The sequence below is a fragment of the Lissotriton helveticus genome, chromosome 3_1, assembly GCF_964261635.1.
Source record: "Lissotriton helveticus chromosome 3_1, aLisHel1.1, whole genome shotgun sequence".
Taxonomy (NCBI): Eukaryota; Metazoa; Chordata; class Amphibia; order Caudata; family Salamandridae; genus Lissotriton; species Lissotriton helveticus.
The window spans coordinates 4,834,225-4,848,165 of record NC_136061.1 but is presented as its reverse complement, the minus strand read 5'-3'; positions in this window follow the sequence as shown (position 1 = coordinate 4,848,165).

Genomic DNA, 13,941 nt, shown 5'->3' with positions numbered 1-13,941 from the left:
CATCTGCCTTCAAGATGCTGAAAGTCTGAATAGTAGGACATAGCTATGTTATCTGGAGTGAAAGGTAAGTAGCAAATAGATGCTTTCACAACCTTGATTTACCAAATGTGGATATTATGTGGATTGGCCAGAGAGGATTGAGATGTCACCAATTGATGCCATTGGTAAAATCCTTGATGCATCTCCCACACCCGTACCTCATAATTGTGCACTGTTGTGGCAATGACCTGGGCACTTTGACTGGGGTAGGTCTGGAAATGCTTTTAAAGAACACCTTTGGACAATTGATGTCACTTTTTCCAAAAACTACCTTCGTATAATCTAATATATGCTAAAGGCAAAAATGGAAATGGTCCAACCAATTGTGTCCACAGATTGAGAAAGCAAGGAAACATGTGAATAAGTCTGTTTCTGCTTTCCTCAGAGACTATGGCATGGGTTCTATATACCACAACAACTTGCGTTACAACATGCAAGGCATTTATAGAGGAGATGGTGTACATTTCACAGATGAGGGGAACAGAATCTTCCTCTGTAACTTAAGACTCTGCATTGGTACTTACTTGTAGGTACAAAAAAACACACAATGAACACAGCGGCTCTTTTTAGAGCCAACTAACATCTAAAAGCACAAATATGATTTTTAACTGTATTTTTTAAATTAATTTTTTTAGAGTTCCGCGCAGCTTTTATTTTTCACTCTCTTCTGAAACCACAAAATGGCAGCAATAGGGTTCGCTCTCCGAGCACTCACCGTGCACTCTACGAGCACTCATCGTGCGCAGACCTAGCATATATATATATTTTTTTTAAATAAACATTTTTTTTAACCTTTGAAGTCCTTCAGAGAAGAGCAGTGAGGGGATGGAGAGAGTTACAAAACTGGATTGAAAAAAAGGAACTCAGGATTTCAATGAGAAAAGGACAGTAAGTGAGGTAGAGTGATGGAAAAAAATACGTAAAAATGAAAAGATGTCAGATACACACAGGAGAAAGTATAGTGTGAGAAGGGGAGTAAGTATGAGTAAACTTACTATGTTAGACAAAAATGTTGCACTCTATACTACAAGTCTCACTTTATACCACAATCACTTGGCCACTAGCTCATAAATGACATTTAAAAAAGTATAATTTCTCAAACAATTTTTAATTACTAAATATAAATTTATTCTTCTGAATTTTCGAAATTTAAAGGAACTTCTAACATTAAATCATCAGGAATTTCCTCATGGAAAGTCTCCCAAAAAGAATCCTGGAACTCAATAAACTCAAAACATTCAATTAATTCAAGAATCCAAAGATTGATCATAAAAATCCCCCATGCCATCTCCTCCATCAAAAAGGTCTTCATCATGAGTACTGTCGTCAACAGGAACAATCAAGTCCTCAATAAAAGTCGCAGAAATGTCAAGAATGATGTCAACTGACTCCTCATTCAGATCCACCATTGCTTTTAGGGTAGTATAAAAAGAGAGAGACAGAAAGACAGTGAGAGTAATAAACTTCCACATTAAAAAACATTATTCTTATTAACTTAAAGTGTACAACATAGTTCCCCTTACAAATTAACAACTCACCTTTTAGAATGCTGTAGAAAATTTAGTAGTGTGAATCTCACACCAGAAATTGAAATCCCAAAATTCCTCACAAATGTACCTCAGACCCTACAAACACAAAATGGCCGTGTTTCCATCTCATTTTTCACACATATCCCCGTACATAACCAATCAAATTACTTCACACACAAATTCAAAACCAAAGTAACATTTTAATTAGTTCAAAATGTCATCACTTTCAAACTCACATAATATCCAACCTACCCCCACTACTCTCTGCCTGTTAACATAGTAACTCTCCACAAAACACCTATCTGAACCTGTCTTTTTTTCTCAAAACCAAAGTAACATTTTAATTGGTTCTTAATTTTTAAGAATTTCAAACTCACATAATATCCAACCTACCCCCACTGCTCTCTGCCTGTTACCATAGTAAGTCTCCACAAAACACCTATCTGAACCTGTCTTTTTCTGCCTGCATCTGCGCACCGTGCGCGGACCCCGCAATTTAAAAAAAAATTAAAATGTTTTTTCGATCTTCGGGGTCCTTCGGGGAGGATCTTCGGGGTCCTTTAGAGACCCCCTGACAAAGCCTAGGGGGTCAAGGAGTCTCTAACCTGCCCCCTTTCCAGGTTCTAGACTTTTGTTTTCAGCTAGCTTCTGCCTCGGAGACAAGATGGCGGACAGCGCTTCATGATTTCCACTGACTGGAATAATGACAGATGTCCAACAGCCAATCAAAATTCTGCTCGCGCAAGCTAGGGTCCGCGCACAGGTGCGTGCACGGTGTGCCGCCCATATATATATATATATTTCGATTTTCTCAAAAACTACTAGAAGGATTTACACCATTTAAACAAAAGGGCGAGCTGCAAATCAGACTCTACCATTTTGCCAAATTTCTTGTAATTCCGTTCAGCCGTTCGGGCTGTAGCTGTGTCTAATCGTCCTATGGAAAATTGCATGGGGAAAACACGTTTTGGGACCCCCCCTTTTTTCTTGACCCCCGCTTGATAAATCCCCCCGAGACTTTCAGGGAAAGAGCTGAGCGGAACGGGCCAACATTTTTGAAAATTACACGCAAATTCCCCAATCGACGCCAAAGTTATTCCAAATAGAATGTTGTGGATTTCCTATGGAAACTAGGTCCTAACTATAACTACCTACTGGCGACCGCCAGTAGGTAATAAATATATATATATATATATATATATATATATATATATATATCCCGCTCAAAAATCCTCTCCCATAAAGAAAGGAAACAGCACTCCGGCAGCAGCAGATGACAGCGATTTATTTCAGCAGCAAAACAACATCAGCGTTAGCCTTCGTCAGTGTTTCTCACCAATACCAAACAGTTCCGGTTAAATAAAGATTTGTTAACAGGGGTAGACATCAACAAGGGACCAGCCCTACAGACACCAACATGGGCGCCATCTTTGAACATGTTCCTATAATGGAAACTAATGCAAAATATCACTGAAAATCGGAATATTCACAAGAAAAGAAGGGCATAAACACAATGAAGCCGTGGATCGGCATGTGTCCCTATACAGATGCGTACCATGTAACAAACATATGCAGACAATATAATACTCTGAACTGCAAAGGAATGTTCAACACATTTCATATTATACAAATAATTGCGAAAAGTGAAATGACCATTGTATAGCGAAAACTACCAGGTCTCTGACACTAGGAGGAGAGAAACACTTAATCTGAAGGGCAATTAATGAATAAATACATTTCATAATCAATTATTCAAATTTCATCAAAATTTCATCAAACTTTCATCAAAATTTCATAGATAAATCCCAAAAAGCGATAATTGTTCATCAATACATGATATATCGCTGCACCATAGATATATGTAATACCAAGAATTTCCTAACTGGGTAAGTTTTTTTGAGTTATCCCTTTTACAGATTTTAGCAAAGTTAGTAAATAGTGTGTTATGCTGTAATGCTTTCCTATGGGAAAAGAAACATTTACTGCACACAGGTATTTGCAATAGGATAACAAGGATCCCCATTAGGTCATGAGGGACTGGGGGGCAAGGTCCTATGTTCCACCAGCAGGTTGGATTTATCTGCCGTAGTGTTTCCGAGTGCAGAGGTGCTGGACGGGTTGGTAGCAGTTAGACCTGGCACCATTGGCGTGGGTCTCCCTTCCATTTTTTGCTGTTGCCTCCTGTATTATTTATATGTTTTGCTGGTCTAGATGCTTTGGGCACTTTGCCACTGCTAATCAGTGCCAAAGTGCAAGTGCTCCTTATTGTAAAGTGATGCAATGGATTAGTGACTCCATGATTGGCTCATTTGGTTTACTTGTCAGACCCTAGTACCTTGCACCGTGTGTGCCCAGGGCTTGTTAATCAAATGCTGCTAGTGGGCTTGCAGCACTGATTGTGCCACCCACAGGAGCAGTTTGTAAACTATGGCTCAGGCATGCCATTGCAGATCATGTGTACAGTCTGGTACTGCCATGTCGACTTGGTAAGTGTACCCACTTACCAATCCCCAAACCTTCCATTTTCTGCATGTTAGTCACCGCTAAAATAGGCTTGCGGGCAGGGTGCATTGTAATTAAGAGGTAGGATATGCCCTGATGTGTGTAGCATGTCCTGATAGTGAATTACAGCCATTTTCGTTATTCACTTTTGCAAGTCTACCTGCTCCCATAGGCCAGAATGAGCAGTTTGATTATAACATCTTATATTCCTAACTGGCCCAGGGAACATGGTGAAAAGCAAATTTAGTATGCCTGAACTCAGAATGATAAAATAGATATTTTTGTGAAGTTGGTTTTGACATTCTGTGTTTGAAAATACCACTTTTAGAAAGTATGTATTTTCTTGCCTAACCATCCAGCCTGCCTCTGCTGGCTTGTATATTACATGTCTGGTTTGTGAGTGACAGGGGCTGGGGAGGCTCCAGGAGAAAGGGTGAGTCAGCACTAGGCTAAATAGACCTATCTGCATTGGGAGTGGTGGGAGGAGTAGCACCTGGGACTGAATAGTGCTCCACCTCCTGTGGTGCGTCTGATGACCCGGGCCCACACTGAGAAAGGAAGAAGTTATGCACTGGCAGAATGCACCCAGAACTGGTTTGGACTAGGTACAGACATTCTCTGCCTTCAGAGACAAATGATTTGTGTGTATAAAAAGGGGGACCCAGAACCCAGAACTTTAGATCACTTCTGGGAATTAAGACGAACCTTTGCTGGTTAAAAGAACCAGGAAACAGAAGGAGGAGACTACCCCTATGCTGTGTGCTGTTGGGGTTGGCCTGCAGGGGTTACTTCCTGCCTGAAATCTCAGGGATACAACACTTCACCCCTTCTGTTTGCCTGCATCTAGAACTGCTGTTTTAGCTGCTGCAGAAGGAAATTGCAACACCGAGGCCAGCAAACGATGCCGGTTTCTGCACCAAAGCAATGAGCGCTGCTCCAGGCTTGCAAAGTAGACCTGACACCGACCACCATGCCCCTTTGATGCCAGCGACCGAAGCCGTAACCTGCCCGAAGCTGTGAGCGCTGCTCTGACTTGTGTCGTAAGCCCGATGCCTGCTGCTGTGCTGCATCGATCCTGAAGCCGACATCGTCATCGCGAAGCCAATCCTCGACTTGTGTGACCAAGAATCCATCGACATCGCAACATCATAAGGAACTGTGGTCTCGGCGCCATCGTGATGTCACCTCCCTGAAGCAGTTAGGAACCATCACCTCAACTTCCCTGCACTGAAGTAAGGAACAGAGTCTACACCTCCCCTGTGGTCTTAAGAAACCGACGCTGCACTGCGCCAACGAAGCTGCACCTCCCCTATGCAGTGAGCTGTCGTTGTTTTCATCACTTTTCGAAGGTACTGTTCTTTGGGGGTCTGTTTGACTCCGGGCCCGACGCCGCACACCTCGCAGTCGGTGCCGAACTTTGGGATTTCCTCTGTCACAACGTTGTAATATCTTCAGGTGGAGTTATTTCTTACTAGAGACTGCATTTAAGTGAATAACCTATTTTTCAGCATATTTTAAGTACTCTATTGTAAATTTTTGTTATTTTGGTCTTGTGTTAAGTCTATATAAAAATACTTATTTTTATAATACAACCTGTGTGGTGTCCATCTGTAGTGTTGTCACTGTATTACTGTTTGTTTTCACAAATGCTTTACACACTGCCTCTGAGATAAGCCTGTCTGCTCGTACCAACCTACCAAGAGGGTGAGCAGGGGTAATTTTAGTAGCGTATCCCCCTTCCCCTGACTAGAAGCAAGAGTCCCTATTTGGACTAAGGTACCTACCTCTGCCAACCAGAGACCTCCAGTTGTAACAGTAGCTTTGAGCAACACACTGAAGGCAAAGAGGGTGGCCCCCTAGGAATAGGTTGCAAAGGGGGACTTGGCGACAAGTCCAAGAGCTCCCAATGGAGGGCTTGGTTTGTGAGGGTATTGGGAGCAAGGGGGAGCAGTCGGTGCTTGTGAGCCTGGGCCGGGCAGCTCAGATGCAGAAGGTTTCGATCGACTGGCCCTCTTGTGTTGTAGGTGGTCACAGTTCTTAGTCTGGACGTGCTAAGGTGGATAAAACAGGACAGCTGGTACGATCTTGGTGCTGGACTCTGCGGTGCTCATGTCCCTCATTGACTGGTCAGTCTTTGTGCTGTTAAAATCTGGAATGGACTCTAAACAAGCTTTGGTCAGGGCAAGGGGTCCTGGACCTCTGGTATTTGTGCAGTGAGGCTCATAGGGGACCTGGCATCTCCAAACTTGGTGGGGTGACAGATCTGACCTCTTTGAGTATGCTGACCTTCTCCTCGGCAGTGACTGCATCAGTGGACACGGTGGCCAGCAGCTTCTTTGAAATAGATGTTGCTGTCTGTGCCTGCAGGAAGTAGGGGAGTGGCTCCTACACTCCAAGGGAGATGCTGGCTGCTATTTGAAGTACTGGCATCCCTCTGAGGCTTTTGGAGGATGCACAGCTGTAGGACGAGTTGTGTTTTTGCAAATGACTAGTCTGGAAAGGGCAGGAATGGTTTGGTGCCAAACATCCACAGCAATCTTCAGTTATCGTGTTGATTGGCTCTTCGGTGTCCTCTCCTTCTTTAGTCAAGTGAATGTAAAGTCCTGGTGTCAGAGGGCCTTCTAAATACTCAATGTTTGGGTTTTAGGGGAGTGTAGAGTAGTAAAGCAGGGATACTTACCCTTGGGGTCACTACACCTCCTATATGACCACTCTTGGATGTGGTCTTAACCCTGACCAATTGTTCCCAATTCTGCCACAACTAATATGGGAGAATTTTTCTAGAATGGGGCACATCAGGCAGCTCACCTTAGGGTAGGGGTGTGTCTGACATGGGTGTGCTTCACACCTCCTAGCATAACTAGTTTACCATCTGTCCTGATTCAGAATGGGCCTCAGGGCAGGTGGTGGCATCTCCCAGGTCTGGGGGATGCCAGGGTCCCATATCAAAGACAGTAGAGGCTTTGACGCCTCTGACCATGGTGTGATGATTTACTATACATTCTGCTGGAAGAGGTGTAAACACCTTCTGCCAGAGCAGGCATTGTTCCTGACCTCTGAGAGCAAGACTGTCACCTCTGAGGGGGTCAGAAGCACATCTGTGTGGAAGGCTAGGCTGTACCAGTCAGCCAGCACACTAGAATACCAGTAGGGTTCAAGGAGGGCACCTCTAAAGTACCCTCTTGGTGCATGTATTATTGAATTTGTCACTGGATTCCGTGCGGGGTTATTAATATGAGGTGTTTGATACCAAACACCTTTGGTTCCAGTGAAGCCATCATGTACCTGTGGATATCGCAATCATCAGTGCCCATTACATATACTTCGGATGGCTTCCCTGTTCACTTGCAATGTTTAGGGATTGGCGTAGACATCACAGGGCATATATGATCATGCAGATATGTCCTCACACGTAATTCAATGCACTCTGCCCTTGGGCTGTAAGGCCTGGTGTAGGGGTAAATTAAATATACTGCCTGCAGTGTTTGACATCAAGTACAGAGTGAGGCATTTCTGTGCAGTTTAGCGTCATGGAAGTAGCAACCACAAGGGTAGCAGGTCATGTCAGGAACGCACCCCAGCTCTCAGTGCACCCTGGACTTGATCATTCAGTCTACATATCATCTGTTCATGAGCTGCCATCATGACCTTCACATCTATTCAGTCAATGGGCGTAGGAGAGAAACGAGGTTTCCATGGCTGAATGAAGCAACGTTTTGCTGTTGCCAGGGCTGAGTCCATCCAATGCGTTTTGTGGTTGGTTAAGACAGGGATATTGCCTGTATCGTGCACAATACCCAATGCTGGTAAGGGGTGAAATTAAAGTATCCTTGTGGTTTGATGGTGCATCCCCAATATGGCTGGAATAAGTGGCAAGACCAAAAGATAAGTTGGGGCAGATCTACTGAGCTGTCCCCCAAAGCAGCGTACCAGCAAAAATGTGCTGCATTCGGTGACGAGGACATATGGCACTCTCCTCCCCTCTCCATAGTGCAAGCTGAGAATTTTGGTGCCGTGAACCATGAACACACCTTTTCACCAAAGTGCAAGAGAGTGTGCAAGAGTCTAGCATAGGTTTTGTACTGGAATGGTTTCCTTCCAGTGCAAAATGCTATGCCTAGACAACTTCTAAAAGTTTCCTACTTTGTATGTGTGCTGTAAAGTGCAGCACACATGCACAGTCGGAAAAGAAAGGAGAAATGAAAACATTTGTCCCTTTAACACCTGCTTTCAAAAGATGTTTTTTTTAATGCAGAACCCTGTCTCATAATTTTGGTAGATAGTGTTTTGCATCAAAAAGGGTGGGTGATTGCACGGGAATGGCCATCTAACGCCTCCTTGTTGCTAAGTAATGCAAAGCAGTGCTTTGCCCTACTTTGTGTTACTTCTAGTCTATTTCCAGAGCCAAAAACAGTTGTGCGCTAGAAAGTAGATAATAAAGACTACTTTTTGTGCTGGGTTGCATCACTTTTTTTGATGCAAACCCAGTGCAAAATGTTAGTAAATTACCCCCGTAATATGTTACTGCAATGCGTCCAGTTGTGCCAGCCCTCGTCAGTGGCAGACATAGGAGCCCAGTGAAGCTTACACGGCGTCCAATGACAATTGTACTGAACCAGCAGCTGAATTATAAACAATATGTATATAATATGTAATATAATGACGTATGTTGTTTTTCAAATTAGGATAATCAAAGGTCCTATACTTAATAATATGTGTTTCCAGATTGAAATACACTGAATGCCTATCGATTGCACATCTTTATTACAGGAACAAGCCATAGGAAATTGTTTATTAATCATGATACATACATCTGATGAGGGCCATTCTTGTTTTTAATAGAAGCCCACTTATAGGGTGATTTTTTAAGAAGTTTATAATGGGAATCTGTAATAATATGTTTCATAATATTGTGTATACACTCTGATTTTTGGGTTTATTGTGTGGTTTTTATTGCTTTTTAGAGGTACTTGTTGAATAAGAGACAACATATAGTTTTGTCTCGATAAAGGTGGTGCAATATTGAGCAACAACACCGAAACGCGTCGACACACAATTTTCCACCATTAAATCTGAGGAACTACTGAGGGTGTTATCAGGTGATATAAGTTGCACCAATAATTTGATTCTAATCGGATTAATACTTTATGATGGTTTTCAATTGATTCACTCTTTTTTGTCTCTTATGTATAATTTTTATATTGTGTATATTTTTGAGGATATTCTGTTTTTAATATTATGAATTTGTGATTTTATGTTTTCCTTTATTTTTAAATGTATATCACTATCATTGTATAATAAATTCACAAACAAACTCAACATGAGTTAATTTTTACTATATTTACCCAATTTATGCTATGTTTAGTTTAGGAACATTCTGATTTCTGACACTGGAATGAATGAGGAGTGTTTGTTTTTAGATATTACCATTGCGCAAGGTTTTTTGCTCAAGGGGCTCTTCCTTTGTTGACTTAACAGCACTTAATCAGGGTCGCTCCACAAACAGCACCGAGAAGGCTTTCTCATCAGAGCCCGGGAATTCTCCTCCCACTATGCCTGCCACACTGAATTGCACCATGAAGCAAATACTGTAGGAAATCTCGGCCGTAGGCTGTGGGCCTTGGGCTGTAGGCTGGAGGTCTTTCAGAAAACCATCTCCGCCCCGACCACCGAGACCAAGTGCATCCATATGGATATAGCCAGTTTAAAGAGCTGCATGGACTGCCTGACCCAGCATGTTTCTGTGCTGGAGGAGCACCTCAACATCCCACTGGAACGAAACCAGGAACTCCTATTCCTATGCAGTAAAGTCATAGGGCCTGAGTCACAAAGGAAAACTGAGATGGAAGTCTAACTTTGTGAATCAGTCCAATAGACTTGGAAGACAGGAGCTGCCGCTTTTCAGATTTCCACAAAACCATGGAAGGCCCTGACAATAAATCTTTCCTTGGGACTACACTCTAGAAACTCACAGGACTAAACTTTGACCACCCCTTGGAGATGCAGAGGGCCCACCATCTTGGACCTCCCTGACGGGGCGCGTCCGCATGCCCATCACCATATATAGCCTACTGTCTACACCACAAACAGGCCCAGAAACTGATAACCGCAGCCCGCACCCACTGCCAGTACACATTTGAGGGACATGAGATCTGAACAGTGGTGGACTTCTCCAAGGAAACCAACAAACAGAGCAAGACCTTCGTCTCTGTTAGGCCCGTACTCTGGCAATTGGACATTAAGTATGGCCTCTTCAAACCCGCATGCCTCCAGATCACCAGGGACGGTGTCTCAAAGGAATTTTTCAACCCAGAGAATCTCCTTCAATTCCTGGAAGGTCTCTTCCCTCAGGATATGGACACTCTCACCTCTGCTTCTGGGGACAGCTCCACCCTGCCATCACTCTCCTTCCTGACCCCATCCAGTGATCTCTGGCGGAACTTGGGAGGCTCCCAATACAGAGACAGGGACCGTTATATAATTGCTCACTCCCCGGTTGACAGGACCCAGGCTCTTCAAGCGGTGGTCGCACTCAAAAAGGAGCACAACTGGGACAAGCCACGCTCCCCCTGAAGCCCATCTCTGTCGAGGAGAGTGCATTCAAAGACCTGATGAACTACAGCAGCCCTAACATGCCAGACACTGAGTACCAGCTTACTTTATTCATAGACTGTTTCTTTGCATACTTTAATGTTTATCTTCTCAATGTTTTTTTTAAATTTATTTTATTTATACATTTTTCATTGTATAACAACATCAAAAATCAGATTTATTATGTTTGTAGTACTGAATACAGAGCAGCAAGTTGGTACAGTGTCATAGCAACAAGTTGGCACAGTCACATCACAAGCATATACTATTATCACAGACCATAGAGTTGCACATTAAAAGACATCATCAATATATGAAATTCCATCGGTCAGGCGATCTAGCAGTAAACGGTCCCCAAATATCACGTGGTCTGGAGGCTCTTGGCAGTTCTTCCCCATAGCAGATGAGCTGATCTCGGAAATAGGCAATATCTTTCAGCCAATGCGGAAACCTTGGTGCTGGTCTACCATCCCAATGTATTGAGACCCTGCGCTTGCCAATAACAATGCCAAAGCAACCAGTTTGCAAATACAAGCTTTAAGGTGCAGTAAGTTTCCTAGAAGGCAGATATTTATATTATATACCACCGGTTCTCCCACCATATCTGTTTACGCCTCTGTTACTTGTAAATTCCGCTACTTTAAGACAGCTCCATGCTAAATGCTTAAATTCTGCAGCATCCGCACCACATCGTCTACAGCAATTCGAGTCCCTCAACCCATATTTACAAAGTCGCGCTGGCGTATAGCACACCTGATGAACATATTGATAGTGAATCAAGTGCAGATTTCCATTGGCAGTGAACTGCCAAGTTAGTTTACAGCATGTTTCCCATTTATCTTCTGTTAGTGCTTGCGGCAATATGTTATTCCATTTACCCACTGGGCATACACTCGCATCCACCTCGTCTGCCTGCGAGGCTTTATATAAGCGTGCAATTATTTTAGCTCTGGATTGTGTAATGTAGATGTGTTGTAAAGCCGCCAAAATAGGGGACTCATCGGGAAAACAAGGGTAAAAAGCCTTAGTCGCTGCTCGCAGCCTACTGTATATAAAGGTTGACATAACAGACCTGTCCCCATCATTCAAAAAGGCTTGGAGTCCAATGAATGCACCACCTGGATATATATCCCCCATAGTGCGCTTACCCGCATTTTGCAAAATTTTTAGTGCTTCAACTTCACACGTCACAGATATCTTCCCATGGTGGAGCAATGGCATTGCTGGCGCGAATAGCGGCAATCGCTGGGCACGTTTCCCATGTTCCCTCCAGGCGTGATTTGAACATTGTACTGTAACAATTTCATCTTTCTCAAATACCGTAGTGTCATTGACTACCATTGCTTTCAGTGGTACTGGGTGGACCGCACCAGCCTCCACACCACATGTGGCGTATATGGTGGCGTGTTCTGCCAATAAGAGGCATATTGGGCTTGCGCGCACAAGTAGTATAACTGCATGTCGGGCACTCTAAACCCCCTTTTTCATATGGAAATGTCAACACTTCCCATTTAATACGCTGTTTTTTCCTTCCCCAAACCAGGGTTATCAATATCCCACGCAGCGTAGTAAAAAAATGTTGCCGCAAAATGATGGGTATATTGACAAATACATTTAAAAATTTCAGGAGGACCACCATTTTAAGTAAAGCCACTCTGTCTGCAAACGTTAACGGGAGCTGTATTCACCTAGTGACTTGTTCCTCTAGTCGGGCAACCGCAGTTCCATAGTTTGTGCGTACAACAGTTTGCGGGTCTTTGTGAACCCGGACTCCCAGATATTTTACAGGCTCATCAATCCATTCCACTGGGTATTCCAATTGCACCCGCTTTGTGCACTCTGTTAAGGAGAACACAACCGGCTTGTTCCAGTTTATACCTAGACCTGAGTGCCATTCAAATCTAATATATTCCCTTATAAGTAGCCTCAAATATATCTCCGGTTCACGTACATACAAGACCATGTCGTCGGCATACGTGGACACCGCTAATGGTCGCTGTTGAAAGCGGAGCGCTGCTTGGGCATGTCGCTGATGCAATATGCAAGCCAGTGGTTCCAACACTATCGCAAATATAAGAGGTGACAGGGGGCAACCCTGTCTTGTCCCCCGCCCAAGTGGGAATGTGTCAGATGTTCTACCATTGATACGTACACATGCCACTGGATCCGTGCATAACAGCTTGATCCAGTTAGTATATATAAACGGCACCCACATCCTATGCAACACCGCCAACATATACCGCCAGGAGACAGAGTCAAATGCTTTTGCTGCTTCCAGCTGGACCGCCGCAGCAGGCAAAGTGGGTTCCAGAAGATGCATTACTGCAAAAAAGTGTCCGCAAATTGGGCGCTGTGGAATGGGCAGGGACAAATCCCGACTGATCGGGTAACACCATCACAGGCAGTAGTAACTGCAGCCTCGTTGCGAGCACCTTTGCTAGGATCTTTACATCCGTGTTCATTAACGACAACAGCCGATATGATTTGAACTGATCAGGTTCCTTACCCGGTTTATGCAGGGCTATAATTAGCGCCTCACGGAGTGTGTCAGGTAGCTTTTGCTGTTTGCAGGCATCTTCGAAAATGGCATTAAGGTGAGGCACCAATATGTCATGATATTCTTTGTAGAACTTTGCTGGGAGTCCATCTGTGCCTGTGGCTTTGCCATTTGGCAGCGCATTGATAGAGTCACGTATTTCATCTAATGTCAGAGGATGCATTAAAAAGTCTTGCTATCCTTTTGATAACCATACTAGGGCCACATCTTCTAAATTTTGTGCTATCTCAGGCTCTTCAGCCATTTGTCTCCCGCTATACATATCCGTATAGTCATTTACAAAGGAGGCCATGATGCCCTTGTTGTCACAGTGTCTATTTTCCCCTTCAATAATTGATTGCACTATGCTGTTTTTTGCCCTTGGTGCGTTATTTTAGCCGCCAAAGCTCTTCCAGGTCGCCCTCCCTCTCCATAGTACTTAGCAGTCCAGCGTCGGGACATATGCTTCACCTCCAGTTCTGCAAATTCATTATACTCAGTAATTTTCGAACATAGTAGCATCCGACACACTGTCATAGTGACGTTCGAGCCCTATTAGTTCTTGTTCAAGGCTCTTCATAGAACCCCAAAGCGATTTGAGCACCCCAGCTTGAATTCCTATGCACACCCCACGTATTTTCACCTTGAACGCTTCCCACAAGTTGCCAAACTATCTACTGAGCCTGAGTTGACCTCAAAGTATTGCACAATGGCTTCCCGGACACCCTCCCAGAAAACCTGATC